Below are 16,159 nucleotides of genomic sequence, written 5' to 3' on the forward strand. Positions count from 1 at the left end.
TAATAATAATAATAATAATAGGTATTTTTTTCTGCTACCTATGACCTACATGTCCATACAGATGGCTTAAAAGAGGTTATCCTACTGACAGATTCCCTTTAAAAACAATACATTTGTGTCATCATATTTTTAAAAAACACTGATTTAGAGAAAATATTTTCTACTAATTACTTAAGAGAAAAGAATTCTCAACATAATCTTTGCCAACTTAAAATCCTTTTTCTGTATGTTAAGCTCTGTGTCCCAAGGCTGAATATTTCAGCTGAGTAAAGGAAAAAGACTTGGCCTTCATTGTAGCTCAATATGTCTGGAAGGGGGAACTATGCGGTCGGCTTCTACAGTAATACCAAAATATTTAAAAAATGCCACAAATATTATCATTTGCTTCCTTCATGGAGAAATTACATTAGCGAGTTGAAACGATTCACATAATGAAATATAAGATATGAGAATTGCCGTGGATGGAACACAGAGCATGGAACATGTGGACAGAACATAGAGAATGGAACATATGGACGGAACAAAAGGAATGGAACACGTGGACGGAACACAGAGAATGGAACACGTGGACGGAACACAGAGAATGGAACACGTGGACGGAACACAGAGAATGGAACACGTGGACGGAACAAAAAGAATGGACCACCTGGACGGAATAAAGAGAATGGAACACGTGGACGGAACAAATAGAATGGAACACGTGGACGGAACACAGAGAATGGATCACGTGGACGGAACAAAGAGAATGGAACACGTGGACGGAACAAAAAGAATGGAACACGTGGCGGAACAAAGAGAATGGAACACGTGGACGGAACACAGAGAATGGAACATGTGGACGGAACAAAGAGAATGGAACACGTAGACGGAACACCAGATAATGGAACACGTGAACGGAACAAAAAGAATGGAACACATGGACGAACACAAAGAATGGAACACGTGGATGGAACTAAGAGAAATAAACACGTGGACAAAACACAGAGATTGGAACACGTGGACGGAACACAGAGAATGGAACACGTGGACAGAACACAGAGAATGGAACACGTGGTCGGAACACAGAGAATGGAACACGTGGATGGAACACAGAGAACCGCCTGGAAGTTTTACTGATTTTCTGGTTTACTCTTGAGACTCAATGGGGGATATTCATTAAAAGTAAATTCACCATATTTACAAGCAGAGTTTATTATCCCCTAATTGGGTAGTAAAATGCATGGGAAATTCATTGTGCATGATGAAGGAGACTTCTCTGAAGCTGTGCATTAATCCTCCGCTTTAAAGGGGTTGTCCAGGCTTTTCACATAATCTCAGTACATATCTGGGCTGCAGAATTGTGACAATAAGTAATTTACTTTCTGTCACCAGTTTGCACGGTTTTCTAGATATTCTGAAGAGAACGTCCAAGGGGGGGGTGTTATGGCATTGAAATGAGAACTAGTCATTTCCTCCTACTCTACTAAAAACATGCCGTCTATAGCAACAACCCCACCCTCCATAGCAACAGGCTCTCCCAGTCCACATAAAGAAGCCTAGCCCTCCTCACACAGTAACAAACCCTCCCCCCAACTCCATTCCCCCCCTCCGTGCCGCTCCATTCCCCCCCCTCCCTGCCGCTCCATTCCCCCCCCCCCCGCCTCTCCATCCCCCCTCCTCCACGCCGCTCCGGCCTCACCCGGTCTTCACATTGCCGGTGAAAACTGCAGCCGGGAATGAGAGGGTCATGTGACAGGCGGGCTGAAGTGACGTGCGCAGAGCCTGTCACATGACCCACTCCTTCCCTGGTGCAGGTTTCATCTGCAATGTGAAGACCGGGTGAGACAGACCAGCGTGGTGGGGGGGAATGGAGTGGCAGGGAGGGGGGGGATGGCGCTGGGGGGAAGGGGGGGAATGGAGCGGCAGCGAGGGGGGGTATGGCGACGGGTGGAAGGGGGGGAGTGAAGCGGCGGGGAGGATTTGTTACTGTGTGATGAGGGCTTCTTTATGTGGACGGGGAGGGCCTGTTGCTATGGAGGGTGGGGTTGTTGCTATAGACGGCATGTTTTTAGTAGAGTAGGAGGAAATGACCAGTTCTCATTTTAATGCCATAACACCCCGCCCCCTTGGACGTTCTGTTCAGAATATCTAGAAAACCGTGTAAACTAGTGACAGAAAGTAAATTACTTATTGTCATAATTCTGCAGCCCAGATATGTACTGAGATTATGTGAAAAGCCCGGACAACCCCTTTAACAAAGCCACAGAGTATCACACATTTCAAGGAGAGTGGGACAACTTATTTTTCACCTCTCTCTTGTAGTGATGAGCGAGTATACTCGTTGCTCGGGTGATTGAGTATTTTGCAGTGCTCGGAGATTTGGTTTTCGTCGTCTCAGCTGCATGATTTGCGACTTGTAGACAGGCTGAATACATTTGGGAATTCCCTAACAAACAGGCATTCCACACATGTATTCAGGCTGTCTAGCATTCGCAAATCATGCAGCTGAGACGACGAAAATCAAATCTACGAGCACGCCAAAATACTCGGAGGACACCCGAGCATGCTGGGGAAAATCCGAGCAACGAGTATACTCGCTCATCACTCATTTGTCATCCGTATTAAATTTGTTTTTTTTACTCAGCAGCTATTAATCATTTACAGGATCATTTACAATTGGCTCTCTTACAGAATGGCAATGTATCCTTAAAAATCGGATGCTATCCTGTGGCTCTGTATGAAATCAGATTTTTGTTCTCGCGCTCGCCCGATTTTGGAGTCAAGTTGCAGCATGCTGCAAATGTTATCCTCACTCTGAATACTGCAGAGAAAAAAAACGTAGATCAGCATTGCCTTATTGAATAACATTGGTCAAAGTGCAATACTATTTTTTTTTTCTGAGTGCACTTGTCTGATTTATATGCTCGTGTCAGCGAGACTTTATTCTGTATATTTACATACAACATTGTAGTAACATTTAGGCTATGTGCCCACGTAGCGTTTTTCAAGCGTTTTTTTCCTGAGCAGAAATGCATGCCGTTGCCAGGGAAACCGCATGCGCTTTTTGACATGCATTTTTGACGCGATTGTCAAGCGTTTTGACATGCGTTTTCCTATGCGTTTCTGCAATTACAGTGTATGTATGTGGAATCGCACGCGATTCCACACAATTAATGAACATGCTGCGTTTTTTTCCGCTAAGCGTTTCCGCAGTGGAAAAAAACGCACCATTAGCACAACATGTGCGTTTTCCATTCTATCTATTACATTAGATGCCTTTCTTAAGCGTTTCCGCAGAAGAAATGCTTGTCTAAAAGCGCTGTGGAAATGCTTAAAAAACGCAACGTGGGCACACAGCCTAAATCAGAGCAATAAAGTGATCTTCCTACACATCACTTCCCTCTTCTGGGTCTATCTTGAAATGTTGCTCACTTTTTACTGCACATAAAGGATATGTGAAATCAATGAATATCATAGCAATCCCCCGACACCATGAAATGGGAATGTGATAGAAATGTTCAACTGAAATACAGGATATTAATAAGATTTTGTTGTAATTTTACATGCAAAAAATTCTGTATTCCATAAACTGTGTTCAGATTCAGAAGAGGTTACAAAATAATAATGCACCTTTCTGAGGCCTACCCCTCATCGGTCTTACCGCCGCAGCTCCGCACCCTGTCTACCAGTCTTCAATTCTTTTGGCCTCTATATCTTCATCCAGCCTCCGTTTTTCCGGTCTTCCTGCTCTGACTGAGCCTCACCCATTCATATATGGGGTCTGACACACAAGTGACCACATGAGGCCTATACAGCACAGGAAGACTCAAGGAGAAGGCTGGAGACTAGAAGAATATCCACATCAAAAATGAGAGAAGATGGTGGGGAGCTGCGATGGCAGGACAGGTGAGGAGTAGACCTAGGACAATTCAGTATATTATCTCAGTGTAGGAGGAGGAGTCCCCTCTGTATACCCAGGCCGGAACCAAGGGGGCCATCACCAAGGTTCCTAGGGAGACTGTTTCTGGGGGACACAATTGGGGGATGGACCGCAGAGACTTCTAGAAAGGTTGGGGGAGGAGCTACTATAAAAGGGGCTGAGGACGCCAGTAGGGGTCAGTCGATGTAGCAGGAGAGAAGAGAGGAAGCTAGAGGGCGCCAGAGAGCCAGAGCGAGAGCCAGAACCAGAGCAAGGAGAGCAGAGCAGTGACAGAAGAGACCGAAGGGAGACTCACCGCTAGCAGAAGAGAGACGGCACCGAGCCGTCCAACGGAGAGACACCGTCCGGCTCTGCCCCCTGGGTGTGGCCTGTCATCTGCCACCCGCAGCTGCCTCCGCCCGACTCCACCCCACGGGTGCGGCCCGACCGCTCCCGCTCGCGACAGCCGACGCCCGACTCCACCCAGTGGGTGCGGGCCGACTTCTCCCGCCCGCGGCAGCCGACGCCCAACTCCACCCCGCGGGTGCAACCCGACCACTTCCGCCCGTGCCAGCCGATGCCCGTCTCCACCCCATGGATGCGACCCATCCTCTCCCGCCCGTGGCAGCCACCGCTCGACTCCAGCCCGCGGGTGCAGCCCGACCACTTCCGCCCTCGGCAGCCGACGCCTGACTCCACCCCGTGGATGCAGCCCATCTGCTGCCGCCCGTGGTCGCAACTGATCCACTCCAGTCCACAGTTGCGGCCTGTCTGCTGCCGCCTGCGGCCCCCGCAGCTGTGGCCTACGCTGTCTGGACCCTGGGCAGAGGAACTCTTCAGGGGCCTGCTGTGCCCCCACTTCTCCGGGGCGTAGGAACGCCCGAAGTCTCCACCAAATCCTCATCGGCTGGGCCCAGCGGCTGATACGCCGAAGCATCATCGACCATCGCTCTGCCGGACGTCAGAGAGAATAAGTGACACATTGTAGTTAACATTTTTTGCCGGGTTAGTCGTGTTTGTGTTACCAGTGTATTCTTGTGTTGATCCCTGCAAGGATAACTGCTGTTAACTTGTTTGGTTGCTCGAGATAGCCCCTATAGGCATATATATATATATATATATATATATAAGTTACATCTTAAAGTTCCTCCCGTCTCTCGCCTCGTCACTGCATCCCGTGTACCTGCGATTACTACATCTATATATAAAAATCAGTGTGTGTGTGTGTGTGTGTGTGTGTGTGTATCACCAACCAATCACGATGCATCTTTCATTTCACCAGAGCTGTTCAAAAGAAGCTCAGCTGTGATTGGTTGCTATGACCAACAGTTTTAATTGCAACCAATCACTAAGCATCTCTCATTTCACCAGAGCTGGTTAAAAGTAGCTGAGCTGTGATTGGTTGCTATGCGCAAGTTTTCCCACTTGACAGCACCTCAGCAGACACTGACATGGTGGGAGAAATCTAGCATCCCCAGGAACATAAGCTCCAGCCATCGTTTGTCCCCCAGAAAGGAGCAGTTAGTACATGACAGAAATGAATCCCCCCTCCTGTGTGGTATCATTAAGTGACACACATGAATGTAGGAAAGTGCACATATTAAATGTCATGTGGATTTAATATTTTCTCACAGACACTTTTATGCATTATTGATGTTTTACTGTGCTCTGATGCTGTGAGTTTTTTTTTAAAATGCTTCTTTCCCCATAGTTCACCTGAATATACCCATATAACACGTAATGCTTTTCCCATAACAACCCATTAAATATGATACTATACTGCATACAGATGCTGTACACCCATGAGCAACTCAGACGGACAAATTACAAGTTGACGGTGCATGAAAATGTGTGTGAAGGTTTCTCAGCTGTACTAATGTATAAGTTTGTGCCTGTTCATTGGTGAAAAGCATTACTGTGATATTTATGGTGGCAGAAAAGTGAGAATATCAGCCTGATCAGTAGAAAACCTGGGATCTTAGTGAACCATGTTTCTGTGCAATTTCACTATTCTATTTTTACTGGCTCTGATGGGATGATGTGAGATATTAGGGGTAGTAGTCCGGTGGCTCTGGCTGACGGGATGATGTGGGATATTAGGGGTAGTAGTCCGGTAGCTCTGGCTGACGAGATGATGTGGGATATTATAGTGAATGTGGCTATGCGAAGTGGGCGGGGCTCTACACTCAGCTTTATATATATATATATATACATATATATATACACACACTATATATATATATATACACTCACTGGCCACTTTATTAGGTACACCATGCTAGTAACGGGTTGGACCCCCTTTTGCCTTCAGAACTGCCTCAATTCTTCGTGGCAGAGATTCAACAAGGTGCTGGAAGCATTCCTCAGAGATTTTGGACCATATTGACATGATGGCATCACACAGTTGGCGCAGATTTGTCGGCTGCACATCCCTGATGCGAATCTCCCGTTCCACCACATCCCAAAGATGCTCTATTGGATTGAGATCTGGTGACTGAGGAGGCCATTTGAGTACAGTGAACTCATTGTCATGTTCAAGAAACCAATCTGAGATGATTCGAGCTTTATGACATGGCGCATTATCCTGCTGAAAGTAGCCATCAGATGCCTGTTCTTAGCTGAGAGGAGTGGTACCCAGTGTGGTCTTCTGCTGCTGTAGCCCATCTGCCTCAAAGTTCGACGCACTGTGCGTTCAGAGATGCTCTTCTGCCTACCTTGGTTGTAACGGGTGGCAATTTGAGTCACTGTTGCCTTTCTATCAGCTCGAACCAGTATGCCCATTCTCCTCTGACCTCTGGCATCAACAAGGCATTTCCGGCCACAGAACTGCCGCTCACTGGATTTTTTTTCTTTTTCGGACCATTCTCTGTAAACCCTAGAGATGGTTGTGCGTGAAAATCCCAGTAGATCAGCAGTTTCTGAAATACTCAGACCAGCCCTTCTGGCACCAACAATCATGCCACGTTCAAAGGCACTCAAATCACCTTTCTTCCCCATACTGATGCTCGGTTTGAACTGCAGGAGATTGTCTTGACCATGTCTACATGCCTAAATGCACTGAGTTGCCGCCATGTGATTGGCTGATTAGAAATTAAGTCTTAACACACAGTTGGACAGGTGTACCTAATAAAGTGGCCAGTGAGTGTATATATATATATAATCATTATAATTTGTTATTACTAACCGTAGTTATGGTAGTTACTAGGCCCAGGCAGCGCCGGGCTCTTCAGCTAGTTTTATATAAATGTCTCTTCAGGACACTTTCGATTCAGGATGAATCAATTTGGTCAGAATTTAATTTTCCAGCCAAACTGAATGAATAAACCAAATCAAATGTTCAAAAATGTCTTCATCTCTATTTCTAACACATGTAATTCAGTTAGGTGCAGAAATATTTGTACAGGGACTTAATCTCCATGATTTGGCCTCTAAATGCTGCAATTTTGTAATTGAAAGGAAACAACTGAGATTCAATTGAAATGTAGACTTGCAGGTTTAATTAAAGGGTTAAACAAAAATATGCTGTGAAATATTTAGGAATTGCAACCATTTATTACAAAGCCGCCTCATTTCAGGGATTCAAAAGTAATTAAAGTAAAAGTAAAAATAGATCTTTGAACAAATTATTAAATAGAATGTATGTAAGTACTTGGATAAGAATATAGTAATTAACCAAAGCCAGCATGGGTTTGTAGCAAACAAGTCATGTCAGACAAATCTTATTTCCTTCTATGATGGAATCACTGACTGTGTGGATCAGGGAAATGCGGTAGATATACTATATATTGACTTTAACAAAGCACTTTATAAAGTTTCTCATACTATTCTTTTTGCAAAAATTACCAATAATAGGATTGACAAGATTAGTTGGATTCATAACTGGCTCAGTGATTGCACTCAAAGAGTGGTAATAAATGGTTGCATGTCCAATTAGAAGAGTGTTTCAACTGGAGTACCACAAGGCTCTGTCTTGACACCAATGTTGTTCAACATTTTTATAAATGATCTAGATAAAGGAACTGAAAGTAAACTAATCAAAGTTGCAGACGATGCAAAGCTAGGAGGGATAGCTATTACTAGAGAAGAAAAGCAGTCTAGATCATGTGAAATAATTATCCCCCTCTACTCATCCTTGGTCAGACCTCATCTGGAATACTGTGTCCAGTTCTGGGCACTACATTTTAAAAAAGACAAAAAAATGAAGCAAGTGCAGAGAAGAGCTACCAGTATAGTGAGCGGACTGCAAAGTATGTCCTATGAGGAACAACTACAGAATCTGGGAATGCTTAGCCTGCAAAAAAGATAAGAGAAGACGTAATAGCTGTCTACAAATATCAGAAGGGATGTCACAGTGTAGCAGGATCATCCTTATTCTCATTTGCACATGGGAAGCAATAGAATTAAACTGAAAGGGATAAGATACAGATCAGATATTATAAAAAAAACTTTGACAGTGAGGGTGATTAATTAGTGGAACAGGCTACCATGAGAGATGGTGAGTTCTCCATCAATGGAAGTCTTCAAACAAAGGCTGGACAGACATCTGCTTGAGATAGTTTAGTGAATCCTGCATTGAGCAGGGGTTTGGACATGATGACCCTGGAGGTCCCTTCCAACTCTAGCATTCCATGATTCTATGATAATTAGATAAATTAACTTTACCATAAATAAAATGTTATTTTTATCTCTGTGTAGAGAATCCTTTGCAGGCAATGACTGCTTGAAGTCTGGAAGCCATGGATGTTAACAAACGCCGGGTTTCCTCCTTTTTGACTTAAGTTATGTCTTAAGCATGTGAAATTCTGATCAATGGGGTTGAGATCTGGTGATTGACTCAGCCATTGCAGAACATTCCACTTCTTTGCCTTAAAAACCTCTTGTGCTGCTTTCAAAGTATGTTTTGAGTCATTGTCCATCTGTACTGTGAAGTGCCATCCAATCAACCTTGCTGCATTTGGTTTAATCTGAGCAGAGTATAGCCCAGTACACTTCAGAATTCATACAGCTGCTTCTGTCTTCAGTCAAATCATCAATAAACACTAGTGACCCAGTGCCATCGGAAGCCATTCATGCCCACGCCATCACACTGCCTCCACCATGTTTTACAGAGGATGTGTTGTGCTTTTGGTCATGAGCTATTATCAAGCTTTCTCCATACTTTCTTCTGCCCATCATTCTGGTACAGGTTGATTTTAGTTTCCTCTGTCCTGTGAATGCTTTTCAAGAACTGGGCTGACTTCTTTAGATTTTTTTGGGCAAAGTTTAATCTGGCCTTTCTATTTTTAAGGCTGATTAACTTCACGACATGCGCCATTCTAGTACTGCGTATGTTGTATCCCTCCCTTTAGTATGGGCTCCAGCACTGAGTCCACATCTTTCCTGGCACATGTCAGCTGTTTTGAACAGCTGACATGTGCCCCTAACAACAGCGGGTGGCATCACGATCCACCTGCAGCTGTTAACTTGTTAAATGCTGCTGTCAATCTCTGACAGCAGCATTTAATGTGATCGCGCCGGAAGCGCGTCACAAATCCCGCCCATCAATGGGCTGGCATGACAACCCGGGGTCTGCAGGAGACACCTCTGGTTGTAATTGCTGGATTGCTATGAGCGCCCCCCCAGTGATCGGCGCTCATAGCAAGTGAGCATTTCTGCTACACACAGGCGATCTGATCATCGCCTGTATGTAGCAGAGGCGATCAGACAACTGCAGCTTCTGGTCTCCCATGAAAACTATTGAAGCAGGCAGAAAGTAAAAAAAAAAAAGTTTTTAGAAATATGAAAAAAAAATAAAAATATGAAAGTTCAAATCACCCCCATTCGCCCCATTCAAAATAAAACAATTAAAAAAAATTAAAAATACACATATTTGGTACCGCTGCGTTCAGAATCGCCCCATCTATGAAGCTATAAAAAAATGAATCTGATTGGTAAACGCTTGGTGGAGAAAAAAAGTCAAAACGCCAGAATTATGTTTTTTGGGTTGCCACAACATTGCAATAAAATGCAATAACGGGTGAAAAAAAGATCGTATCCACACCAAAATGGTACCATTAAAAACGCTAGCTCGGCATGCAAAAAATATGCCACCATCCAGTCACAGATCACGAAAAATGGTGACACGACGGGTCTCGGAAAATGACACAATTATTTTTTAACAAACTTTTTTCACAATTCAAGTAAAAAACAACCTAGACATGTTTGGTGTCTACGAACTCATAATGACCTGGAGAATCATAATGGCAGGTCAATTTTAGCATTTGGTGAACATGGTTAAAAAAAATCCAAAAAAGTTGTGGAATTGCACTTATTTTGCAATTTCACCGCACTTGGAATTTTTTTCCCTTTTTCAAGTACACGACATGGTAAAACCAATGGTGTCGTTCAAAAGTACAACTCGTCCCCCCAAAAAACAAGCCATCACATGGCCATATTGATGGAAAAATAAAAAAATTATGGCTTTTGGAAGAATGGGGAGCGAAAAATGAAAATGCAAAACGAAAAAGAGCTGCGGCGTGAAGGGGTTAATGGTTTGCACCTTGTGGTCAACCCTCTATATTTGTTTTCATTAAGTGCTCTCTTTGTGGTAGACTGATACACCTACTTACTAGAAAATGATCTTCACTTAGGTGGATGTTGTGAAGAGGTTTTTCTTCACCATGGAAAAGATTCTGTGATCATCCACCACTATTGTCTTTGATGAACGTCCAGGCTGTTTGAATTCCCAAGCATTTTTTTTTACATAATGTGCCAAACTGTTGATTTGGTCACTCCTAACATTTCTGCTATAACTCTGATGGATTTCTTTTTTTTTCAGCTCAATTGTGGTCTGTTTCTCTTCCGTTGAGAGCCCATCTAATTTATATGATCTCTTTCCCTAAAATACTCTTTCCTTTACAGACGCTCCCGGTTCTACTTTCTAAAGCTGATGATAGGCTACTGACACAAGCCTTCTGCCAATTTATTTGGGGCTCAGAAGGGGGCTCTAGAATTAGTGTTTTTAAGCTACAGCAAATCAAATCTTTGGGTGGACTTAATCTCCCAAATTTACGCCTCTACAGTATAGAGGCTGCTTTTCGCCATTCCCTTGATTGGATATACGCCTTTAATCGCTTCACTAATACCCCAATAGATGAGGCCATGTGTAGACCCTTCAGCTTCCCAGCATTGCTTCACCTACGAAATGCTGAAATTCCAGTGGAGGTTAGAGATAATCCTCTATTATGGTCGGTAATCTTGGGATGGCGTCAAGCTAGACGAGTTAGCGGTCTTGACCCCCACATCTCGATGTTTCTTCCCATTCAAGGTAACCCCTCTTTTCTACAAGGCAAGTCACCTCCCATTTACAAGGTGCTTGGAAACAATGGGTGTAGACTGGTCCGAGATACGTTAACAAATAATCAATGCCTTCTTACCTTAGAGGACATGGCTTTCAAATACCCAATCCTTACAGAAGACAATTTTACTATCTCTCAAATTAGACATTACGTAAGCTCAATATTGCGAGACATAACGGATGATGCTAGAACACACGCTCTAAATTTAATATCCATTAAAGTCCAAATGGGAACTTATTCTATGAGTCTTTTATATAAATCATTAAAGCCTTCTATACATTGGTGAGACTCTTCACCAGGCCCTGGAAAATGGGTTGCTCAATTAACGAACTGTCGGGTAAATGACCTTTTGAAAGCCACTCTGCGTATGAACTCTATACTACCATATGATAGTTATATAACCATGTCTCTTATGATATTTCATAGAGCATACATCTCCCCGGAGGTCAAGTCTAAAATGTCCCCCTCAGGGGACTATCCCTGCCCTAAATGCTTACACTCTCCAGCTGATATTTTCCATTGCCTGTGGGACTGCCCAATAATAAGCGAGGTGTGGGATACTGGCATATCTATCTCTCTCTCCCCAGAGTGGGCCATATTTAATATTCTCGCACAGGACCAGTTGGTGGGGCTTTCTGTCCAGCAGCGCCGCATCTTGTTCATATGGGCGGCAGCCACACGTAAAAGCATTCTCCGTTTGTAGGCACAGGATGCAACACCTTCTTTAAGCTTAATTACTACAAAAGTAACATATCTCTTCAAAATGGATTGGATAGAGACCTTACTTAATAAAGAAAAAGACACTGACCGCTTTTTTTTCACATGGTCCTCTTTTATCAATACTCAGACATCTTCCACAAGCCAGGCGATACATAGTTGTTTCCAGCTCACCAACTGGTATATGAGAGAGCAGCTTGCTGGTAATATCCCTGTTAGACTGGAATGAAATTGTGTTACGAAGTTATGGAGTTTGCCCGGGGGAGTGGAGGGGGAGGGGCGGGGGGTTATAGTTGAAAAAATGCCGTCTAATGTTAATAATATTGCATAAATGTTCTTCTGTTATGTTATTGGACATTATATGTATATTTTGTAATACACTCAATAAAGACGGTTTAAAAAAAAAAAAATGTTTGAAAACATATGGTCGGCCATTATGACATCACTGATGGTCGGCCATTATGACATCACAGATGGTCAGCCATTATGATATCACAGATGGTCGACCATTATGACATCACCGCTCGCAGTTACTTATGCTATGTACACAGGGTTCCGGCTGCCATTTTGGCTCCCTAGTGACTGAGTGCATTTGCAATTTTTCGCTATGGCTGAATTTCTTCTAGACAAGCTTCAGGTAGAAGGATTATTGGAGATTATTTACACCCATTGCTCTGACATTAAGCTTCTACCACCCGATGGCATCCTCGGCTTCACTCACCGGCTGGTGGTGGAGCTAGTGCAGGACTGCCTGACCAAATACCACCAAGACCGTCTTACCTCAGAGTATCTGACAGATTTAACCCGGAACATCAGGACATTACTACAGCAGGCTGAAGAAAAATCTCAAGATGGAGATTTGGCTTTTGTTAAAGAACTGGCCGAAAAAGTCCTGTATGTGCTAGGAGGTCCGGCCCGCTCCCCGAAATGCCTGGAGACACCACAAGGCGAGTACAAAGATGGGGAAAATGTCCCCCTGGAATCCCCGGACCCTAACACGAGTCAGGCGGGGCCGAGCAGTGATCTGACCACAGAAACCCCTGAGCTGCCGGATCCTGAGAGTGTGATCTGTGAGATCACGGAGATCAACGAGCCTGCCACTGAGACACCAGAAGGCGACGACAAAGACGGGGAAAATGTTCCCCCGGAATCCCCGAACCCTAATACGAGTCATCTGGGGCCAAGCAGCGATCTGACAACAGAAACCCCTGAGCTGCCGGATCCTGAGAGTGTGATCTGTGAGATGCCAGAGATCCACGAGCCTGCCACTAACTTGATGGAATCATTGATCCCGGCGAAAAAGCCGCATATGAGCGACTTCGAGACATCCAAACTGATCAGCGGCGGATGTTTTGGGGCTGTCTACTTAGTGCAGCACAAATACTCACAGCAGATCTTCGCTATGAAGAAAATGGCGAAGAAGAACCTGGAAACTGAAAAACACGTGGAAGCGGCCTTTCTGGAGAGGGACATCATGACCTTCGCTGATTGTCCCTTTGTGGTCTCCATGCTCTGCTCCTTCCCTACTAGATCTCACCTGTGTATGGTCATGGAGTATGTTGGAGGTGGAGACTGTGGGTCCCTTCTAAGCACCAAGGGCCGTTTATCTATCCCCTTGGCCCGTCTGTACTTTGCAGAAACAGTTCTTGCTGTGGAATACCTGCACAGCTATGGTGTGGTGCACCGAGACCTGAAACCGTACAACCTACTGATTACAACTGCTGGGCACATTAAAGTCGCCGATTTTGGACTTTCAAAAATTGGTGTCATGATACCAAAAACCAACAACTATAAGCAATCAGTGAAGGACATCTCCAGAGAGTTCAAGGACCTTGAGAATTGTGGTACCCTGAATTACATGGCCCCAGAGGTCATCCTAATGAAAGACTACGGAAGACCTGTTGACTGGTGGTCAATGGGGATCATCCTCCATGAATTTCTGGTTGGATCTTTACCATTTGATACGGATTTCATACCTGAGCTTAAAAGAATGATTGTCATGGGAAAAATACCTTGGAATTACAAACGCTGTCCACCCCGTGAGGCTAAGAACCTCATCACTGACCTGCTCAAAAAAAATCCTGAGCACAGACTTGGGACAGGTGGAGCATTTGAGATTAAGGATCATCCATTCATGAAAAAAATAGATTTTGACAATCTTCTAAATCAGAAGCCGATGTATATTCCTCATCTTGTGTCAGATGTGGACACCAGCCTCTTTATCAATCACGCTCATAGAGACATGCTTATGGTCTCAGAGAAAGAAGAGGACACAAGTGAGGACAAGGACCTTGACTTCCAAAATTTTACGTCATCCTCTGAAAGGCTTTCTAAACTCTGCACCATCGCTACCATCACGATGAACAATGAGAATTCAAAGTCCCATCCAGAGTGTACCCAAGCATCATACATCGAGAAAAGAAAATCTGCAATAAATCCAAATGCAGAGCAAGAAAGCCCAGAGAATGTAAAAAAGGAGAAAAAGAGAAGAGGTTTCACCTTCCCCCGGATCTTATCATCATGCCGGCGTGGATTATCTAGGGCTGCCCGCGTGTTTACATGTTGTTGCCGCTCCCCTACAGACATTTAAAAGATGGTAAACCTCCACATCCGGCGCCCTGAGGTCCAGCAGATCCACCATCACTGCTGGAGAAGTATAGAAGTGCAATTCCACAACAGTTTTTTTTATTTTTTTTACCATGTTCACCAAATGCTAAATCTGACCTGCCATTATGATTCGCCAGGTCATTATGAGATGACAGATACCAAACATGTATAGATTGTTTTTTATTTAAGTGGTGAAAAAAATCCAAAAGTTTAATAAAAAAAAAAAAAATTGCACCATTTTCTGAGATCCGTATCGTCTCCATTTTTTGGGATCTGGGGCTGGGTCAGGGCTTATATTTTGCGCGCCAAGCTGACGTTTTTAGTGATAGCATTTTAGGGTAGATACGATTTTTTAATCACCCGTTGCTATGAACAAGAAAACGTAATTTTGCGGTTTGGATTTTTTTCTCGTTACGTAGTTTACCAATCAGATTGCCTTTGTATTTGGATAAATTGGGAGTTTCTTAATGCAGCAATATGAAATATATGATCGCTTTTTTGTATTGTTTTATTTTGACTAGGGAAATATAAACTTTAAACTTTTTTTATATTTTTTAAAACATTTCTTTTCCACTTTTGACTTGCTTCAATACAGTAGTCTCCATAGAAGACTTGAAGCTGCAATCATCTGATCGCTTGTGCTACGTATAGCCTTGCTATGTGTAGCAGAAATCATCATCTCCAGGGGCGTCCGTGGGTGTGGTTTGTGACACGCTTCCGGCACGCATGTGTTAAATGCCGCTGTCAGAGATTGACAGTGGCATTTAACATGTTAGCAGCCGCAGGTGGATCGCAATTTCAGCTGTTAGGGGCACATGACAGTTGATCAAACCAGCTATCAAGTTCAGAAAAAAAAAGGAATATAGGAGGTCAAAATGCAAAATATAAGGACAACAGAGCCCAACAGATTGGTGGAAGGGAGTGCTAAAAATTATTGGGTAAAGAGGTGCAAAATACTTGCCCCTGGAAATTGCAGCCCACAATTCACCAGTAATTCTTGGCAGGTTCATTACAGAAAAATTAGTAATTAAAAAGTGCCACTAAAATCACTGGGCTGTGTAATACATGAAGGTGCTGAGCCCTCCAGAATGAAAGGTTTTTTTCTTAATTTTCTCTCTGCCATTATATTTCAATGTCCCGGTCAAGACAGACTCAATTATTCTAATTTATACAGTAAAGCCGAAAGCCGACACGTGAGCTACAGAAAATAGAAAGTCTCATCCCGTTACATCTGCTTTAACCCCTTTCTGACATCCGATGTACTATCCCGTCCATGGGACCTGGGCCCCTATGCCCATGGACGGGATAGTACGTCTACGTGGTGAGCGCCGCTGATCGCGGCCAGGTGTCAGCTGATTATCACAGCTGACATCCGGCACAATGTGTCAGGGGCGGTCACGGACCGCCCCCGACACGTTAACCCCTTGCACACCGCGATCAAACACGATCGCGGTGTACCGGGGGTTAAAGGGAAGCATCGGCAGGGAGGGGGCTCCCTCCGTGCTTCCCTGAGCCCCCCACGGCAGCGCAATGTGCAGCACTGCTGCGGGGGGCTCCTTTCCTGCAGGCCCCCGAATCCAAGATGGCGACGGGGGCCTTC

The 16,159-nt window shown here is 44.2% G+C and overlaps 1 protein-coding gene and 1 pseudogene across 1 annotated transcript in view; both read left to right on the forward strand.

Annotated features, from left to right (window-relative positions):
* LOC141097307 (cell cycle control protein 50C-like) overlaps positions 1-16,159 on the forward strand; it is a 132,495-nt gene that overhangs the window by 74,186 nt on the left and 42,150 nt on the right. The gene's annotated exons all lie outside the window — the stretch shown is intronic.
* Positions 13,196-15,097, forward strand: LOC141097265 (microtubule-associated serine/threonine-protein kinase 3 pseudogene; annotated as a pseudogene).

This window comes from Dendrobates tinctorius, unplaced genomic scaffold (assembly GCF_039654945.1).
Source record: "Dendrobates tinctorius isolate UK_male_01 unplaced genomic scaffold, ASM3965494v1 ptg000084l, whole genome shotgun sequence".
In the NCBI taxonomy this organism is placed as follows: Eukaryota; Metazoa; Chordata; class Amphibia; order Anura; family Dendrobatidae; genus Dendrobates; species Dendrobates tinctorius.